The sequence below is a fragment of the Xiphophorus hellerii genome, chromosome 15, assembly GCF_003331165.1.
Source record: "Xiphophorus hellerii strain 12219 chromosome 15, Xiphophorus_hellerii-4.1, whole genome shotgun sequence".
Taxonomy (NCBI): Eukaryota; Metazoa; Chordata; class Actinopteri; order Cyprinodontiformes; family Poeciliidae; genus Xiphophorus; species Xiphophorus hellerii.
Genome location: NC_045686.1, coordinates 5,502,185 through 5,522,267, shown reverse-complemented (window position 1 = coordinate 5,522,267; position 20,083 = coordinate 5,502,185). Strand labels below are relative to the sequence as shown.

At 43.5% G+C, this 20,083-nt stretch overlaps 1 protein-coding gene across 6 annotated transcripts in view; it reads left to right on the top strand.

The window, feature by feature from the left end:
- Nucleotides 1–20,083, top strand: part of hivep2a (HIVEP zinc finger 2a) — a 74,707-nt gene that overhangs the window by 18,060 nt on the left and 36,564 nt on the right. For 2 of the 6 annotated variants that reach the window (XM_032584786.1, XM_032584782.1), the window contains exons 1-2: nucleotides 5,264–5,586; nucleotides 13,318–13,378. The gene's annotated coding sequence lies outside the window, so the exon portion shown is untranslated. Of the gene's footprint in view, nucleotides 1–5,263; nucleotides 5,591–13,317; nucleotides 13,379–20,083 lie in introns of those variants that run through there. The other 4 variants (XM_032584787.1, XM_032584784.1, XM_032584785.1 and 1 more) reach the window with 2 other exon arrangements.

Sequence of the window (20,083 nt, the reverse complement as noted above, 5' to 3'; positions counted from 1 at the left end):
CCCAACCTCAGAAAATCCTGATTGGCTTTTAGATTCATCAATATTTTTTATGTCTCAAACAAAGTTTAAGTTTTGGATCCAAACTGACTTTTTCACATGTTTGTCAGGTAAAACTTATAGATCCATAATAGTTTTTAATAGTTTTCAGCTTTGTGGGCTGTAGATTTTCCTGTGGAAAGTTGGTTTGTATGTTTTGTTTTGTTTTTATGTAGAATATCTAAAATAATCTCAAGATAAAACACGTCGGGAAGCTGAAGTAACCCTGCTGGACGCTGTTTGCAAAGCAGCCAATCCAGGAGCTCCGTTTATGTTCCTCTGTTCTGATTGGCTGAAATGAGGTCTTCAGAGGTTTTTGTGTCGTTTCCTTCAGTGGTTCTTGGTGCAGCGCCCCCACAGGCCAGGAGGGGAACAGGTTGGTTTGACTCAGAGAACCACAGCAGCTGGAGGTGGAGCAGATGATGGAGTTCTGGTTCCAGTAGAACTGAGTTGACTGGTGTGAAAACAGCCTGTGATCCAGTAAGGACAGTAGAAACGTTAGCCGTCAGACCGACTGCGCTGTGCCGTCACTCAGCTCTTCATCAGAGGCTCTGCATGCCTGCTGGTTCGCTCCGCTGGTGTAACTCTAAACTGGAGACGTTTACGTCCAGCTGGCCTCTGCTGGGAAGCCCCCGCAGGATCTTATGGCGGTGGGGCAAGCCTGGGCTGGACGACGTCCTGTACCGCCGCAGCGCTGAGCTAGCAGACAGAATTAGATGCAGAGAGTCAGACAGATGGGGTAGATACGGTTTCTGACAGAAATGGCAGCAGAGGCAGCAGTAAAGTAGAAATCTGCTGCATGTACATAGAAACACTCATATTAATTAAAGCTGAAATTGATACACATCTGATCTGATCACATGCAAGCTGCAGGTTTGTTTAACTTTTTAATCAGCGGTTTTGTGAAACAAATGAAGAAACTAAGAAGATCTGGAATAAAACTAGAATAGAAATATTTTATTTTGGGGTGTTACTGCAGCTAAAGGGAGCGTGTACGTTCATACAAAGGGAAATGTAGTGGTGAGCGCATTTATGCTAACATGCTAATAGCAGAGCTAATGTTTTATTTGTAGCTCTAGCTTTATTATTATTATTATTATTATTATTATTATTTGTAAGTAGAGTCTTGCAACATGAAGCTAAACTATGGTAAAGATACTTTAAAATAAATGACTAAGTTTATAGGTTTTTGATAACAAAAACATTTAGGAGCCCTGTTGTGACTTCCTGGAGGCGGAGCTTCAGAAAGAGACAAAGGCCCAATTTCAAGATGACAAATTTTGAAATCAAGTCATATTTTATATAAAAATCATTTTTATAACAACTGAAGGCAACATAGTTACTTCATTACGCTATAAAATGGAAAATACAAAATACTGTTTAATTTTTGTTTTTGCTTTTGTCATGAAATGTCATCCATTGACCAAAATGATCTTTATTTGTTTCTGTCGTTAGCGATGTTAGCATGCCAGAGGCGTGTTGGTTTCATGTTGCTGTTGTGTAATAACCGGCTCTGTGTTTTGCGCTTTGACTCGTTATCGTTAATAAGGATTAGTTTGGGGCAAACAGCCGCATGCTGCACTCCAGGAAGTTTATGCTGACCTTTCAGAGCCGACGTCAGCCGCTGTTTGCTTGCGCCGGCTCAGCCGACCACTGCTGTGTGCTGGAGGCCGAGGCTCTAATGAGGGCCTGGCCTAGGCTCGGCCCGCTCACACGCTGCTGTGTGTGTGTGTGTGTGTGTCCTTGTTATGCTTGGGAAGCCTCCGATACACAATACAGGACTTCTAATAATGTGGCCCGGCTCCTCATGTAAGCCGAGCCTCCGGAGTGTGTGCATGACGGGGAAACGGTTGCCACTGGCAACATGAAACCCCACGGGGGGGGGCGAGGGGGGTAAGAGGGGGGGTAGGGGTGGGATGGGGGGCAGGATGACAGCTGGACCGAAACAGAACAGAAACTTCAACTGGCCCAACTAGATGGGCTTCCACCGCTAACGTAGCTGTTAGCCGAGACGCTGAAGAGAAACACATCATGATCAACATTCATCGTTATGGAGCCTCATCTCATCAAGGTTCAGTTTCACTGAAAATTCACTAATTTATGCTTTTTTTTCATGGATCAGAAAAAGAAAATGCAGCTTGAGAAGCTAAAAATAGCTCAGACCAGTGGGCTAACGCTAACATGCTAATCATAAACATTAGTTCTGCTAATGCTAAAACACTATTTAGCAGAAGCTAATGCTATATCAACATTTTGTTTACTTGAATAATTCTTAACAATCAACAACAAAAACTTCAACATTGATATTAAACTTTGATTGAATTAAATTTTACAAAACAGTTTAGTAAATTATCGTATTGGAAGTTATCCAGCAAGATGAATTTGGGGAAGCTAGGTGCGCTCCAAGCTAGCAGAAATGCAAAACAAAACGGAGGGATGGATTCTCATTTTAAGTGTCCATTCCGGGTTCCCGTAGTTTTCTCCGTTCCAGTCCTGTTCTGACCTGGATCTCACCTGAGGAGGAACTTTGTGCATTTCTTCTTCTTTAGTTGCTCTGAACGATACTTTCTTCTGGAAAAGTGCAACATGAGGAACGTATGCAGGTTTCCTAACTGAAAGCGTTTCTTTTCCTTCATTTTAGCTCTTTGAACGTGTTAAATATGTCCAGGTTTCTTTACTTCATTAAATTCAGAAGTTTGTGCTTTGATTGGTTCTTTTCTGTGAGAACTTCAGAGGCGTTTGGGTTTCTGAGGGGAACCGACCAATCAGCTGCTGCTAATATGTCAACATGTTCCACCAGAGTTTAGATTCCTGGTCCAAACCGACTTGCACACCTGGCAGGAACGGTTCTGGAACGACCAGACCGGTCCGACGGAGAGGAAAACAGACAGCTGGCCTGTGTGTGTGTGTGTGTGTGGGTGTGTGTGTGGGTGTGTGGGTGTGTGTGTGTGTGTGTGTGTGTTCCTGGTTTCTAGCTGTCGTTCACCAACCTGCAGATGAAAACAACATAATTCAGAATTAAAATATTTCCATATTAACTCTCTGAGCCGATCAATGAGATGTGAAGAGTTTCATTTTCCGAGGTTCAGTGAATGCAGCAGGAACTTCAGGGACAGTTGGAAAACAGAGAAACCTGAAGTTGCTGTTTTTGTTGTAAATGAATCAGGATTGGTTTCCATGGGAACCGGGAAACGGCTCTGCTTGTTTCCCGGTTCCAGAACCAGAACTGGACCCGCTGGGCCCTCTGGGCAGCGGGCCCCAGGGCCCATGGGCCCCCCGATTCTCCCCGGCCCTCAGGCAGCAGAAAGCTGTGTAAATAGTTGGAGAAAAACACAAACGGGGCCAAAAATAACAGCGAATGTTTGGAGCCTCGGACTGCGGCGTCATCCGGAGGCCCGACGGGCCTGAAGGGCCGCCGAGCCGCCATCATCGGTCTCTTCAGTGACACCGAGGGAAACTTTCCATCGGGCTGAGCCGCAGGCGTCGACACAAACTGTGAATTCAGCTGCAAACCTGGGATTCGGTTCCAGTTATTAGCATCGCTTTAGCTCTGATGCTTTGCAGCAAAAAGGTTCTGGGCTCCAATCCCGGCCTCGGGTCTTCCGGTACCAAGTTTATTCCCACAAGCCCCGCCCCCTCATATCGGTGTCTGCTAAGCCCCGCCCCCTCCAGGTCCAGTGTTTTGTTTCAATCTCTTCATAGTTCATAACTCGCTGCGTTGCCTGTGTTTGTGGCGATGCATCGTTTGCGCTGCGGCGGAGAATCGCTGCGCTCTGCGAACATTCTGATGTCCGCAGCACAAACAGACCGAGGCCGGCCGGCTGCTCATGGAATACACTGAACTTACTAATGCTGGAGAGCAACAGGTCAAAGTTCACAGCAGGCCTGCTGGTCCTCATTTTGCATGTTTACAGCGAGCTGCAGGAGCCATGTTTATTTATGTATTAAGATGAAGAAGATACTGAAACATTCAGCTGCTCTGTGAGCCGAGGCTCACTGATCAGTCGTTGGTTTTATAATTCTTGGTTTAATCCCAGATTTAGGAAGATGTTTTATGAACCATCAGTTCAATCAGCGCCTGGTTGTAAAACGTGATGCTGTGGCCAGAAGACGAAACGTTTCTGTTCAAATGTCTCCAGACAAGATTTAGAAGATTTCACTCAGTAACAAAGGCAGCTAGCTAAAATGTTAGCTATGCTAACCTTAAATCCTTATTCACTTCAAAATAAAAGCATGGATCTAAACGTTTGAAGAATTCTTAAAAAACGTCGACATGTCGAACTTTATCCGAATCAGCGCTCTGGGATTCATCTGGCAAAATGAACACGGGGGAAGCTAAGTGCGCTAACTGTTAGCAAAATGTGTCCATCACTGATGTGACAACATTTATTTGCCATAGAAATATTGTAAATAGAATTAGTTTCTATTGTATAATATTATAAGAGCATTTTTCCCCTTGGTTGTTTTTAATTCTGTAATTTTTGATGATTCTGGTTTGGAGCAGAAACCTAAAATTCTGTTTGTGAGAAAATTAGAATCCAATTTTTCAAGCACACTTTTTTCTTCCACTCAACTTTCCATCAGTATTCTTGAAATGATGACAGACGCCCAGCTGGAAACCACTAACGTCTCCGAGGCGATGGCTCCAGAAGCTGGCTGCTGTTTCCAAGCTTATTAAAGGAAAGTTGAGTGGAAGGAAAAAGTGTGGTAGAAAACAATAGGAATATATGCATCCTTGAGGTGATTGTGAAGCAAAGCTCACTGCAGGCGCAGTCAGAGCTTTACTTTCACTAAAGTTTCATCCTTTTTACTGTAATAGTTAAAATGTTTTTAACAACAAACAGATCACTTTTTATAAATCCACCAATAATCAGTGTAACGTTTGTCTGGATTGTGTTGAATCTCTGGATATTCATGTCTGAAAGCGTCTCTCCGCTTGTGTGACCTATCAGCTACACATGGGCGCCATGTTGGAAGGGCGCCAGAAACATGCTGCAATAATAACTTCTAGTTGAAGTTTCCTGTATTTCCTGTATTTTCCATGTTTCTGCATGAAGCCTACAGTCTTCCTGCTCAGGTTCAGGACGCGGTTCGCTTAGCCGCTGCGTCGCTGAAAAGTGCCGCCATGTTGGCCGGCGCCGCCCCCCCACCGGGGCCCGCCGTCTATTTCTGGCTCTGCGTCACGCCTGGGCTTTACTCCTGTGGCAAGAGGAGTGTTTCTCTAGGGCTCCCACTCTGCTGTACTCACACACACACACACACACACACGCACTCTCTCTCACACACTTCCGACCTCTCTCTCTCTCTCTGATGCCTTGCTGCTGAGTGAGGCAGCAGACTCAGATGTAAACACGCAGCGCGGCGGACGGCTCGCTGGATGAATGGAGCAGTCGGACGCTATGGGACTTTAACTTGTGTGTGTGTTGGTGTGTGTGTGTGTGAGAGAGAGAGAGGGTCGGCCGGTTGGTTTGTCGGTTGCTGCAGCGATGGAAGGAGGGAGCGGCAGAGCGGAGGAATGCTTTCGGGTGATGAAGACGGAGAGCCGGGCAGGTCGGTGCGCAGATCTCACTAGTTTCATTTTCTCTGAGTGTGTGTGTGTGTTTTGGGGGGATCTCCTCGTCCTCATCCACCGTTGTCGTGGTGATGCCTCTGCCCGGACACACAGCGACCTGTCCGGATGGTTTTAGTCCTCTTGTCTCTCCCTGCTTCTGCCCCGGGGTGATGTAATTATCGGACACACACACGCACACCCACACGCACACACACACACACACACACTCAGCTGATCGTCCCACCAGCGGTGTCGCTCCCCTCGTTGCCTCTGCTGCTCCTTCCTGTAAGGTGCCTCAGGTAACTTTTCCCCTTTCGTTGTCTGCCGGAAGACGTTAAAGCCTCCCTGTTCTGAATCCGGATTGAATCCAGTTTGGAAACTTTAAACCTCTTCAGATTTACCAAAACAAGTTTTTACAACCTCCCGGCGGACGCTTCGTGGAAAACATGCTTCCTGTTTTCCTTCTTCACTTTCCAGAGAAACGCAGATCTGGAGACGGAAAGACAAATAAAGTGACATAGGCAGACTGGGAAGTGTCTGAGACACGGAGGGATGCGCAGCAGAAGAAGAAGAAGAAGAAGAAGAAGAAGAAGAAGACAAGCTGGAGGACATGAGGACAGGCTGGGGGAGACGCGTCCTGCCCTCCCGCCAAACGCCTTAAAAACGTTTTTCCATTCACAAATTCTCAGACAGTGAAATGTGCTTCCCTAATCCTGGTGTGTGTGTGTGTGTTTTAGTGTGTGTGTAGGGGTGTGTGTGTGTGTGTTTTGATGTTTTGCTGCTTTGTCCACCAGCCTCTGCAGGTCCAGGCCAACCTTTAGCAGAAACTTTAACATTCTTGTCCATTTCAGTTTTTTTCCTGCTCCGTCTCTAATTTGCATCTTTAGGAAAATGATTTATCATTATCATCTTCCTCCTCCTCCTCTTCCTCCTGCAGCAGCAGTGAACCTTCCATCTGGTGATAAAAATCCATTTTTGTTTTTAGAGTCTAAATTCAACTGAAATTGTTTCAGTTTTTAAGTCGACAGCAACTGATCCCTGATCAGATGAACAGTATCAGTTTGTGCATCTTTTTCTTCCACTCAACTTTCTGTCAATATGTTTGCAACAGTAAGTGGAAGGTTGAGTAGAAGGAAGAACTGTGATGTAGAAAGATGCTGTTTTTATTCATTTTTAGTTGGCTGTAAGAATGAACCGATAAACATCTGAATTATTGCATGAATGAGTCAGATTTTATTTTAAAATCAAACTGGTGAATAAATTCAGTTTTGAAGTGCAGCGAGCGTCCAGGTGGCTGAATCACCTGGACGTCCATCTTTACTCCTCGCTCTGCGTTCATGTCGCCTCTCTGCAGGTATAAACCCGACACACCGTCTGTGCTGCTGCCGCTGCCAGGACCAGCACACACACACACTAAAAAACACACACACACACACACACACAACAAAGCACACCCACCCAAACACACACACCGACACACACACACACCCTCAGCAGGTAGCGGCAGCAGATCACAGCCTGTTTGTTTGCTGGAGAGAGAGAGATCTGTGATGGAGGGATGAAAAATAGGAAGAAAAGGAAGAGCAGAGATGGATGAATACATTTTTGATCTCCTCTTCCTCCTGCTGTGTTTCTACTTCCTGTTCTGGTTTCCATGGAGTTTCTTCATCCTGTCTCTTCTCTTCCTCACTCACCTCTCCATGCCGCATCAGTTAACCTCGCTGTGCAGCTTCGCACTCACTCGCCCCGCCGCAGGACCTCCAGGTGTCGGTTGACCTCTGGTTGTCGGTTGACCCTAGCTGCCGGTTGACCCCGGTGACCTGCGTGTTTTCCGGTTCCTCTCCGGCCTCCATCAGGCGGTGAGCCTGCGTGGATCGGGGGAGCGGCGCTCGCTGGCGGCGCCGAGGCTCATCAGTCACTCGGGGTTTTTCCGCTCCCGCTGCGACGCCATTATCAGTTTATAGAAAGAAGGAAATTCCTCTGCGGTCGGGTCTGAGTGCATCTGGGCCCGGAGCGGCCGCCTCTCCGTGCTTCATAACGAGCGGCTCGGCCTGCCAACCAAACGGCTTCTGGGCGCAGAGGCGACCCCGGGTCACATGAGGCCCTGGGCAGACCATCTTATGGGGCCCCTTCAGACTTAATATTTAATATTAATATTTAATCGGTTTTTACATCGCTCAGTTAAAAGCTGATTTTATTTATTTATTGTTTTTTCCAGTTGTGCCTCACAAAATATTTTACTCCTGGTTATGTTTTATGTTAAGCCCTTCAAAATAAGGGCTCTACTTTCTCTTGAAATAAGTCTTTAGCTTTCTTGTGGTGAATTATTGCACAACATGAGAAAAGTGATTCTGTTGGCCTTTCAAAATAAAGCCCTTTAGTGTTAGCTTCCTCTAAATACTATGTTTGAATAATGCTTTAGCATTAGCTTCAGTTAAATACCATGTTGGTATAGCACTTTAGCATTAGCTTCAGAAAAATATGTTTCAATAATGCTACAGTGTTGGCTTCCTAAATACCATGTGAGAATAGCATTTTAGCGTTAGCTACAGTTAATTACGCAGTTAGCTTTTTAGCTACAGGTTTAATCCAACTCAGCATTTATAAATGGGCCCCATAAGGGAAGGAGATAAGCTAAACTCTTAGCCCAGAAAGTGACCCTATGAGGTCCTGGATGTTTTTCTGGTAATGTGAGGTCCAGCTGGAACCCCGGCCCACGTATGGGGCCCACTGACATGCTAACTGGTGAGTTTCTTACTGGTGATTAAATGAGCGCCTCCTGCTGGCTCGTTACGTAACCTGATGGTTTCCAGTCCAATGGCTGCTGCTTGAACTCCGTCCTCCTGCTGCTGATGTGCAGCAGGATCCGAGTCCCAGGCTGGAATCTCTGCTACTGGTCGGTTTTACTGGTTTTGTGTTGACTGGGTGAATGTTGACCAGATGAGCGTTCAGGACGTCATCGTAGCGTGTTTGACTTTGCTGTAATGTCTCATTTTATAGCCTGGCTCCTAAAATCAGTGCATTTCCTGCTTTTTGTTGTTTTGCAGTGGATGGGTTGACTTTGTGGTTATTTAATTACGTGGTCGGTTTATTGTTTTAAGTCTTGGAAATTGAGACGCAGCTGGAAAAAGCTGTGAAGCAGGAAGAGCTGGATCCACTAAAGGTGAAGGGAAGGAAGCCATCGTTCCCCGTTTGGATTCCCAGCATGATGGAAAAAAGGGACGACTGCTTTGCGTCTTTGTTTTCCCACATCGCTGCGGCGCCGGGCCGAGCGCGGGTCGGGCCGGGCCGGGCGCGGGCCGGGAAGCCGCTGGCCTCCCAGAGTCCGAACGGTTCCAGCTGGTTCCCAGTCCAGAACCGCCAGAGTGCGGCGCTGGATGTTCCCCCCCTTCAGCCATGTCTTCCAGATGTTGACCTCGTTTCATCCCGGCTCAGTAAACCGACTGGAAGCTGCACTTTAAACCCGATTCAACTTTAACCCGGTTCAACTTTAAACCCGGTTCAACTTTAAACCCGGTTCAACTTTAACCCGGTTCAACTTTAAACCCGGTTCAACTTTAACCTGGTTCAACTTTAAACCCGGTTCAACTTTAAACCAGGTTCAACTTTAAACCCGGTTCAACTTTAACCCGATTCAACTTCAAACCCGATTCAACTTCAAACCCGGTTCAACTTTAAACCCGGTTCAATTTTAAACCCGGTTCAACTTTAAACCCGGTTCAACTTTAAACCCAGTTCAACTTTAAACCCGGTTCAGCTTTAAACCCGGTTCAATTTTAACCCCGATTCAACTTTAACCCGGTTCAACTTCAAACCCAATTCAACTTCAAACCCGATTCAACTTTAAACCCGATTCAATTTTAAACCCGGTTCAACTTTAAACCCGGTTCAACTTTAACCCGGTTCAACTTTAAACCCGGTTCAACTTTAAACCCGGTTCAACTTTAACCCGGTTCAACTTTAAACCCGGTTCAACTTTAACCCGGTTCAACTTTAAACCCGGTTCAACTTTAAACCAGGTTCAATTTTAAACCCGGTTCAACTTTAAACCCGGTTCAACTTTAAACCCGGTTCAGCTTTAAACCCGGTTCAATTTTAACCCCGATTCAACTTTAACCCGGTTCAACTTCAAACCCAATTCAACTTCAAACCCGATTCAACTTTAAACCCGATTCAACTTCAAACCCGGTTCAACTTTAAACCCGGTTCAATTTTAAACCCGGTTCAACTTTAAACCCGGTTCAACTTTAAACCCGGTTCAGCTTTAAACCCGGTTCAATTTTAACCCCGATTCAACTTTAACCCGGTTCAACTTCAAACCCAATTCAACTTCAAACCCGATTCAACTTTAAACCCGATTCAACTTTAAACCCAATTCAACTTCAAACCCGATTCAACTTTAAACCCGATTCAACTTTAACCCGATTCAACGCCCCGTCTTTTTAATTTTTAGCTTTCATTCACAACTTTATTTTTCAAAACAACAAAATATTTTCACACTTTCATAAACCTTTTCACTTTCTGGTTCGTCAGAAATTTAAAAGCTTCATTTCCTTTTTAAGCAAACTAAAATCTGAAAAGTGTGGCGTGTTCGTGTTCAGACCCTGAGTCAGAACTTTGACTAGACCCGGCTCCGGTTGCTTGTCTTTGTTTATTTTAACATCTACAGACTGAAGCTGAAAGTTTTCAAATCTCGCTACAGATTCTCAGTTTAATTTTGGTCTGGGCTTTGACTAGGCCATCCAGCTGCATGTTTAGGCTGTTTGTCCTGATTAAAGGTGAAACTCCACCCCCGTCTCCTGCAGGTTTCCTTCCGGGATTGTTCTGGATTTAGTTTCCCTGTCCAACAGCATGATGCTGCCACTACTGTGCTTCACAGTGTGGACGGTGCGTTTAAGGTGTTTAGGTTTTCCAAATGTTTGGTTCAGCTCCAGAAGCTCCTCTCTGCTGAGTCTTGCAGCATTAAGGTCTGAGATTAACGGCTGATTTTTCTGATGAATTGTTGAGCTTGTGGAACCGAAGCAGCTCCGTGTTTTTGCCTTCGGGGCGGCGATGTCTCCGCTTCGTGAGCCTCATGTTTTCATGCAGCTGATTTCCTGCCTGGAGGCCAAACAGCTACGGAAAGCCATCGGCGTTTTAATAACAAGACAGTCAAAACTTAAGTCTGATGTTACGTCAGCTAACATTTATTGATAAATTAAATATTAACAGATAATTTATAACAATAAAAATAAGAACTGATATTTTTAGAAACTGGAACCAGCTTTATTTTGAAAACCCAACAGAATCCTTTCAACCTTTTTTAAAGAGAATGTGTGAGCTTTATTTTGAAGGGTTATAAACATTTGCAAAAGTCTGAACATGCTTTTATTTTGAAAAGGCAACAGAATCCCTTTTTCGGTAGTAATGTTTGTTTCAATTTATTCAAGAAATCACAAATTATGTAACATTTAGACTTTATTTTGAAGATGACATCTGAGGTTTATTTCCATTCGGATGGTTTTATTTTGAAAGTTCCAGTTGTTTTCTGCGTTGCCAGCAGTTTGAGGCCTGCGTTGCTTTGACGGGCAGCGATTATTTTAATAACAATAAAACAGATTGTGTCACGTTGCGACGCGGAACAAGCAGAGATGTTTGTTTGGAAAAATGTAATAAAAGGATCTGGGAGCCGCAGCTGGACGGACGATTTTCCTCTGTGGAAACAGCCGGGATGGAAACACACTGGGTGTGTGTTGTGTGTGTGTGCGCTCCCTGACAGACATGAAGAAGAAAAACAGAGTCACGGTTTTTTCTTGCCTCACTGTTGGCGGACTGGATCAGGAGGACGGCTCGGAAAAATCCGCCTGTGAGCCCGGTTCGGCTCGGTACGGTTCTGTTGGTTGGGTTTGGTTCTGTTGGGTTGGGTTTGGTTCTGTTGGGTTGGGTTTGGTTCTGTTTGGTGTCGTCACGTGTTCTGACCCGTTTGTTGTTGAATCAAGTGACGACAAGCAGAACCGTTTTTCTTCAGACTGAACATACTTCAGTCTTCTGTAACCTAACCTGAGAGTTTTATTTTGAAAGGCCAACAGAATCTCCTCTTCCTCTCTGGTTTCGGTCCAGTAGTAACATGGAACCTCGGTTTGGTGTAATCCACCATTTGCAAACTTTTACTTTGAAGAAAGTTTTATTTTATTAATTTATTTAATTTTATCATAAAATATTTCAATCATTAAATTATTTATAACATGCTTTTATTGTGAAAAGGCAACACAATCTCAATTTAGAGCAACATAATCCCTTTCAGTTTGTGAATTTAGAGCTATTTATTTAAGAATCAATGATAGGAACGATTTAGACTTTTATTTTGAAGAGCACATTTGAACTTTGTAATTTTTCAAATCAAAATAAATATGATTTTATTTTTATTTTCAACCTAGAGCCTGCAATAATCTACTCAATAAAATTTTAGACTTGTAAAATAAATAAGTTAAAGTAATTTTGTTTTGAAGGGTATCTTGCTAATTTATTTTGAAAAGCTGACAATCATCTTTGATTCTTTGTTTAATTTGTCACATAAACCCCTTCTGTGTAAGCAATAAAATATTAAATGCTTTTATTTTGAAATGTCAATGGTTTATGTGGAACATTCAAGAATCAAGTCAAATGTATTGATAGAATTTTATTTTGAAAACTGTTTGAAAAACCTAATTTCTTATTTTGATTGTAGGTTTATGCCTTTGCTGTTATGGCAGGCATTAATAATAATAATAATAATAATACTAAATAATAATAATATTATTATTATTAATAATAATAATAAATAATATTAATAATACTAAATAATAATAATATTAATAATAATAATAAATAATAATAATAATAGACTTTATTGATTGATTAGAATATAATCCAGCAGCTGGATTGATCAGCTGATCGCTTCAATCTGTGGATAATAATGTTTTATCTCTGATGACATTTTGAGCTGAAACTACAAGATTCTACATATTAAATCTGAATATTTTTCACTTTATTACATTTATTTACAGCTTGGTACATCATGTTAAGTTTAGTTTTATTTTACGCCATGTTGCTCTTTGTTAGTTTGCATTTCTCTCTGTTTATCTCTACTAAACTTAATTTTACTGGATCCGTTGCTTAGCGACGCTTTACTTGGTACCGTGGTTTGGGTTGCTTTGCAGTTTCTTTTACTTTATTTTATTTTTTTGGTATATTCTGTTACTTTGCACTACTTTGTGATTTCTTTCTTAATTTTACTTTGCAATTCTTTATTGTTGCTTTACTTGTTATAGATCGGTTGTTACTTTACATCAGTTTATGTTACTTTGCTGTTGTTTACGTTTGTGATTTTTGGAGATTTTAATATTTATTTTATGTTATAAAGTCTTACAGACTTCACCTGTTTATTGATGGTAAACAGTAAATGAATGAAAGCGAAGCGGCGCTGCACTTCACACCTCTGCCTGCCACTTCCTCGTCTGCATCCTGAGCAGAAACACAAATACATCGACAGAATGAATGTGTAAAAATAATGATCCATAATTACACAGCGTATTCACAAAAAGCCTGTAAAGACTCATTTTACCGATGGAAATACCCGCCTGCTAACATTTAGCTGCTGCTTTCTTCCTCAGGGGAAACTTTTTGTTTTCTAACATCTGTAAAAAAAAATTCCTGGTTGAATCATTTCAGTTTTTATCTGAAGCTGAAAATGAATTTCTGTTTTCTGACAGGATGGCGCCATAAGGACACTTCCTGTTGGGACTAACGGCGCCGCCGAGCGGGAAGCAGCAGGTGAGTCCAGCCTGCCATAGTCACCGTGTAGCAGTGGTTCTGGTTCTGGATTGGTTCTGGGTCCTGTTGGGTCAGCACACAGAGCCAGGAATGTGACATTAAGTCAAACTGTTCAAACACATCGACCGTTTTAGGAGTAATCCTGACTTTACCACGTTTTGCCCTGTGGATGCCCCCAGATGGCCGGAGCGGGGGCAGTGGGGGATACTAGGGGGTGGAGGCATGGGGGGCATTAGGGGCATGGGGGGTGTTCCCTTCGGTCTGCGTTTCAACATGAACCAACGCTGCAGGAATGTTCCTCACTCAGTTAAAAATAGAGAGGATTCGTTTCAGTGAAACACTAAATTAGAGCCAGAAGTTTTCAGTTACAACCCGACTAATCGGGTCCTTCAGGCATCTGGAGGACACCTATACAGGGTTTAGGTACTGATGGATGAATGAAAGGTTGGATAAACGGTTGGATGGTTTTATTTTAGTTCCTGATCTTGAATCGCTTTGATTCGATAAAATGTTCTGATGAATAATTTTCTTTCTATTTGAATTTTTTCACATTTTCTCTCATTTCTTCCTTTCTGGATCCGGTTCTGATCCAAGCAGTTCTAGTTGGTTCTGTTCTGCTTCTCGTCTTCATCAGATCCATTTTTATTATTACTCTGTTGGTTCTGATGGACCAGGCCTGGGTCGGTGTTCTAGTTCAGATGTTCTGACCCGGTTCTGCACTTTGCCTGATTAAAAAAAAGGCATCTGGTTTGGAAAACTGAAAGAATAGTCAGTAATAACAGCAGGATTTATTTAAAATGTTTCAGTATTTATCCAAGTTTAATAAATAAATAAATTAGGTTTGATCATATTTACCGTGAAAAAAGCGGTTATTAAAAGACAAATCTTTTTCAGTGTAAAAAGATTTTGATGTTTGTAATAAAAGAAAAAAGTCGAATAGAAAGATCTTGTATTGTCTCTCAGTGGTTAAATTCACTGATTGGAAAATAAAATAAGAGAGTGCACCATTATTTAAAATAGGATATTTACTCCAATTAAATTAATCAACCAATTAATTCTGCTCTAATTAATCAGCATTAACCACCTGCTGGCCACTGAACTGGAGTCTGTGGGGCCAAACAATATCAATCTAGGGGCCACAAATGGCCTGTGCCCCTCAGTTTGGACACCTTTATTTGAAACTAATTCACAAATAAGAAGATATTGGAATGATATGCAGCAAAAATATTTATATATCATATTTTTTCTGTAGTATTTTCAATTAACATGATAAACAGACTCGTTGTTATTTTTCTAGCAGCTCAAAGCTAAAAACGAAGCTAGCTGTCGGGCTGTGAGAACCGGGCCAGGGAGAGAGAACCACCGGCTGTCAGAGGGAGACGAGCCGCTGCTTTCAGCGCCCCGTTACCGCCAGCCGAGCGCAGACCGACGGCCAATAAAAATGGACCTCCGACCTGCTCCGTGTCCCGCCGCTGCTGTTCAGGGTCACAGCTTCCGGGAGTTTCCCCTCGATCTGCCCAGAAATGTGGCGACTCTTCCCCTACAGGGGCGTCAAACTACGGAAGAGAGTGGAAATAAATTCAGGACCGATATCTGGTTATAACCATACCTGTGAAGCCTCCCGTTTTTTCCGGGAAACTACCGTATTTCACCTCCCTCTCCCGCCGTGCTCCCGTATTTCATTTCTCCCGGCCCCGCTCTCACAGTAGCACCTGTTAGCAACATTTCCTGTTGTCAAGTCCAAAACTTGGCAGGTATGGTTACAAGAAACGTTTTCATAATATTTAGGGGCAAAACTTGTCCAAACGTGAAGTTTGACAGATTTAGCATCTCTTTAAAACATTTAGCTCCAAACGTAGCTAGCCAGCTAAATATTTAGCTTGTTTGCCATTTGTTTGTTTGCCATTAGCTTGCACGTAGTTGCTAGCTAAACATTTAGCCTTCAGTTTACACAATAAATATTTAGCTCCATGCTAATTATTTAGCTAACAACTGCATGCAAAGTAATTGCAACTACATGTAAAAACTGCTAACTAAGTGTTTAGTTTGGAGCTAAATATGCAAACTACCGTATTTTAAGCCATTACTTTTCTCCCACGTTTTGAACCAGGCGGCTTGTAGCCGGTGTGGCTTTTCTGTGGATTTTTCTTCAACCACCAGGGGGCTCTTTAGCAGGAAGTGAATCATTGGAAGTCAAAATTGGAAATCAAAGAAGAAAGTACTGCTTTTCATTTAGAACAAGCTCATGCTAGCAGCAACCACGACTGAGAAATGTTTTCAAACTCATTCCCCTCATCATGGAAACAACACGAAGAAGTTCATATGATGCAGCTTTTAAGTTGAAGGTTATCGATGTGGCTTTAAGGACGCAGCCCTCTGCTTTGTCCTTGTGAAACACCGAGAGCGGCGGAGATACCAGCGGCTTATATATGTAAGTTTCCAGGTTTTTTTTAAAACTTCGTGGGTGCGCTCCATAGTCCGGAAAATACGGTAAAAATTTAGCTCCAAGCTAAACCTTTAGCTTGCGACTACGTAAAAACTTATAAGAAACAAGTAAACTACGTGTTTAGCTAAATAAACTGTTTAGTTTGGAGATAAATATTTCTTTTGCAAATTAAATATTTAGCTTGCTAGTTAAGTACTAAGCTAACAAGTTAAATATTTGGGCTCAGTCCATGTATTCAGCTTCCTAACTGTTTAGTTTGTAAGTCAAACATTTACATATTAATTTAAGCTATGATATTTATGAATGAATGAAAAATGAAAGTATGGCTTTGAAACATGAGTAACTAAATGACTAAATAACCCAGATTGTTGCTGATCATTTTGACTGTAACTGTGTAGAAACAAATCTATAAACAGCATCTGAGTCCTAAAAGTTAGAGAAAGTGATTTTATGGTGTTCATTTCAGCCTGTAATAATCCCATAATAATCCCTTACCACCAAAACCACATCAGCCTGCGCCTGTAACTGTGTGGTTTCATTTTTCCATTAAGTAAGGAGGATATTTGTGATATAAAACTGTAAAACATGCAGCAGTTTGAGTCAGAGGAGACGAGGTCCAGATAGGTTGAAGAAGTAATCGCAGCAGGAGCCGTTTGGATGAATTATGGTGATCATGAAAGCAGCAGAAGTCTTTAAGTGATGATTACATTCAGACTGTGGAGGTTTTCCAGAGTGTGTGTGAATGGAGAATGTGCTAACCTGCCCAGGTTTTATTCAGAGGCTAAAAAATGTCCAGTCGTTGAGTTTCCATGCTTTTATTCTGAAATCTGAGAAGCTTTGTTTTCGTCTCTTCAGTTTAAACTCAAGTCTTCGTCGCTGGCTTGACTGTCACTGCAGCGCTGCCAGAGCAATAAAATGCATGACCACTGAAGGCGTGTGTGTGTGTGTGTGTGTGTTGATGTATTTCCCATCAGTGCCGGTCATCTCTACCCAGCCCCTTCCCAGAATCCACCACTGACTCACTTGAATCAAACTGCGAGTCAGCTGTTTGAGTGAAGCCAATCAGCAGCGCCGCCGCCTCGCTGTGTTCTGTAAATGGGTCGGGACGTTCCGTACGGTCACACCTGTGGAGGTATTCACAACCTGCAGGACCGGAAGAACCGCCGGGTTTATGGGCCGATGTGTTCGGGATTAAAGCTTAAAGAGAAGCAGCTGCAGGACGGAAACATCCTGCCAGATGTGCCGCGTAGAGAGGGAGTCCTGCCACGGTCCAAACGGACCGGGCCGGCAGCACCTGATGCAGGAGGCGGGGTCTCGGTTCTGGCTCATCAGAACCCCAGGAATATAACCGTCTAATTACTTGAAGAATTCCTAACAGTCAATAAGCAAAAACTTCAGCACAGATGCTGAACTTCATTCAACTGAAAGTTTATAAGTTAAAAAATGAAAACAGGAAGCTGAGTGTGCTAAACCAGAACGTAGCTCCTCTGTCAGCGGACGTTCCTGCGGTGTAATGTCCGCTTAATGAGACGCCGGAGAACGTATCAGAATGACCCATGTTGTGTCCAGATGTGTAATATATGCCCCTCCCCAACATGTTGCTGCCCACTGTTGAAACAACATCTTCCCTCACTTAAAAACAACAAGCTGTTATTTCTAGAGATATTTACAAAAAATATCTCTATTTTTACTGAGATTTGCACTAAAAGCAGAGGCTCTCATTAAGCTAGCCTGCAGCTCGGCTCCAGTCGCTAATCCTGAACATGCTAACGTTAGCATCATGTGACTAAAGGTGATTCCTCGCTGCGTCCTCCAACATGCCTCACCAAAAACGCTGCAGAGCCTCGTTAGCGTAGCCGCAGTGACCGCGACGCCACGCTCCGGTTTCCTCCTGACGCCTGGAGGAGGCGCTGCACTCAGAACCGGGATCTTCTGCACCTGGAGGTAACGGCTCATCAGGGAGTTCCTCCGTCATCACACAGTCAGACCGGCTCACCTGTCTGACGCAACAAAACATCACCTGCACCTGAAAAACTGTTTTTAATACTTTGCACTTTTTCTGTAACTATTCTGACTGAGGAAATGATTCATTCCAAACTTTTATAACTAAAATAAAAACTTTTAGTATTTCATCTAAAGTATTATTAACTTTAGATGAAGATTCAGCCAATCACAGGACAGCAACCCAGTGCCTGAAGACGACCTGGAGACTAGGAGGGTAGGAGACTAGGAGGGTAGGAGACTAGGAGGGTAGGAGACTAGGAGGGTAGGAGACTAGGAGGGTAGGTTCTGTTCATTGTGAGCTTCAGAAAGGATGAGATGGGAAAAGTGAGTTTGAGCGCAAGAAGGCTGAGTTCCTGGAAGGAAAGAGACAAAGAAGGAAAAGAAATGTTCTGGCTCTGGTTCTGGTTTGGACCGGGCCGCAGCAGAACCTCGGAGGCGTTTGGGCCTTAATGACTCGTTCGTGTCCGCCCGGTGCAGGAAGAGTCTTTGGGCTTCCGTAGCTCCGGAAGTTACGAGCCGCACTTGAAGGCAGCGCGGCGTCTGCTGTCTCCCTGAGCGCTATCATTCTCCCGTTCGGCTTCCTGCCCATAAATATTTGAGCAGCCCCATTAGGGCGAGGTAATCTGAAAACCCTGGTCCACACACACACCCACGGCGCCGCCATCGCGGCTCGCGCAGCCTAATAGGCTGTCGCGGCGCGAGGCCCCGGAGCTAACGGCTAATTAAGAGTGAAACAGGTTTAACGAGTTTAGACTGTTCATTAAGGCAGAAAGCTGATTAATTAACAGCGGAGGGGAGACTAGGTTAATGAGTCGTGTGATTAATTAAGTCTCCGGCTGACAGAAACGTAACTTTAAATGGGAAAAGGTGAAGAATGATCCGAATCAGGAGGAACAGGAGAGGAAACGGGAACGATGAGGAAGAGAGGGAAAAGTTCAACCGAAACGGTCGAGAAAACTAGAAACTAGAAATCAGCTCCAGGAGAAAGTGAATATTCATAAATTATTCTGTGGCTTCAGTCACTGAATCCAGGCTGCAGGTTTCAGGGCGAAACTGGCGGCTGAGGGACTGAATGGACCGAGGAAAGGAAGCGTTTCTTCACACGGGTCGACTTCGTCTGGGTTTCACCTTCATTAACATCCGGGTTCTGTTTCTGATCCGAAACCCAAAGATCCCGGCTTCCCTCCATCTGAGTGACGAACGTCTTGGTCTGAGTGGACAAAACAACTGACCCGTTACCGCCACGCACCGAGTCCAGGGCCTGAGTTACCACGGCAACCAGACCCGACCCAGACCAGAGCTCAGCGCCGACCCGACCCAGAACCCAGGGCTCCAGCTGCTCACATGCAAACAATCCGGCGAGGAAATGCAAAGCGCGATGCAAAGCAGCAGCAGGTTTACTGACCGAACCTGGAGAAAGTTCAGGAAGGAAAAACTCTGCAGGTCCAAACCGTAATTAGAGGGAGAGGAGAGACGGGGCAGGAATAAGAAACGGGGTGGCGAGGCGCGGAGGGGGAGCAGGTGCTGCTGACGGCGCCGTCCTCTGTTTCCATGGTAACCCTCAGAGGCGAACCGAGGTCCAGAAAACGTTTCCTGTCTGACTCCAAACCCTCCAAAACTGAGCCGCAACGATTCCCTTCAAAATAAAACTCATTATTCTGATGCTTCAAACAAAACGCCATTTATTTTAAATTCCTTCTGATTCACGTCTCATGAAAATATGAGAATCATTTTTAATCTGGAGGAACTGCATCTATCTCTGATATATCTACGCTGCCAGCAGCAGAAACGTTTACAGTAGATATGAAATAAAATGTTTTTCCTCTAATAACTGATGCTGTCGATGAAAATGTCATTTTGTAGCAACTTAATTTTATCAGATCTGTTTAAACGAGCCGATGTTTGAAATGAGCTTCACCTGCGGCTGAACGCAGAGAAATAAAGAGAAACGCAGAGAAATAGAGGAATAAAGAGCCGTTTGCAGTGAATCACTGACACGCAGTAGAACAGTCCACATATCAAACATCACAGCCTAAAATAAAAAATCTTTTCCTTTATTTTTTTCCTTCTTTATTGAATTTTTTTTAATATTTTTTTTTCCAGCCTAGAAACGAGCTGCCAATTAAAAATTTGATCGTAAAGCTTCAGCCCACAATAGCGAAGCTCCATATGCGTTTAAACTTTTAATTTTAAATTCAGTTATTGATGAATTTAATCCTTAAATTCTCCAAATTATAAAACCAAATCTAAATCGG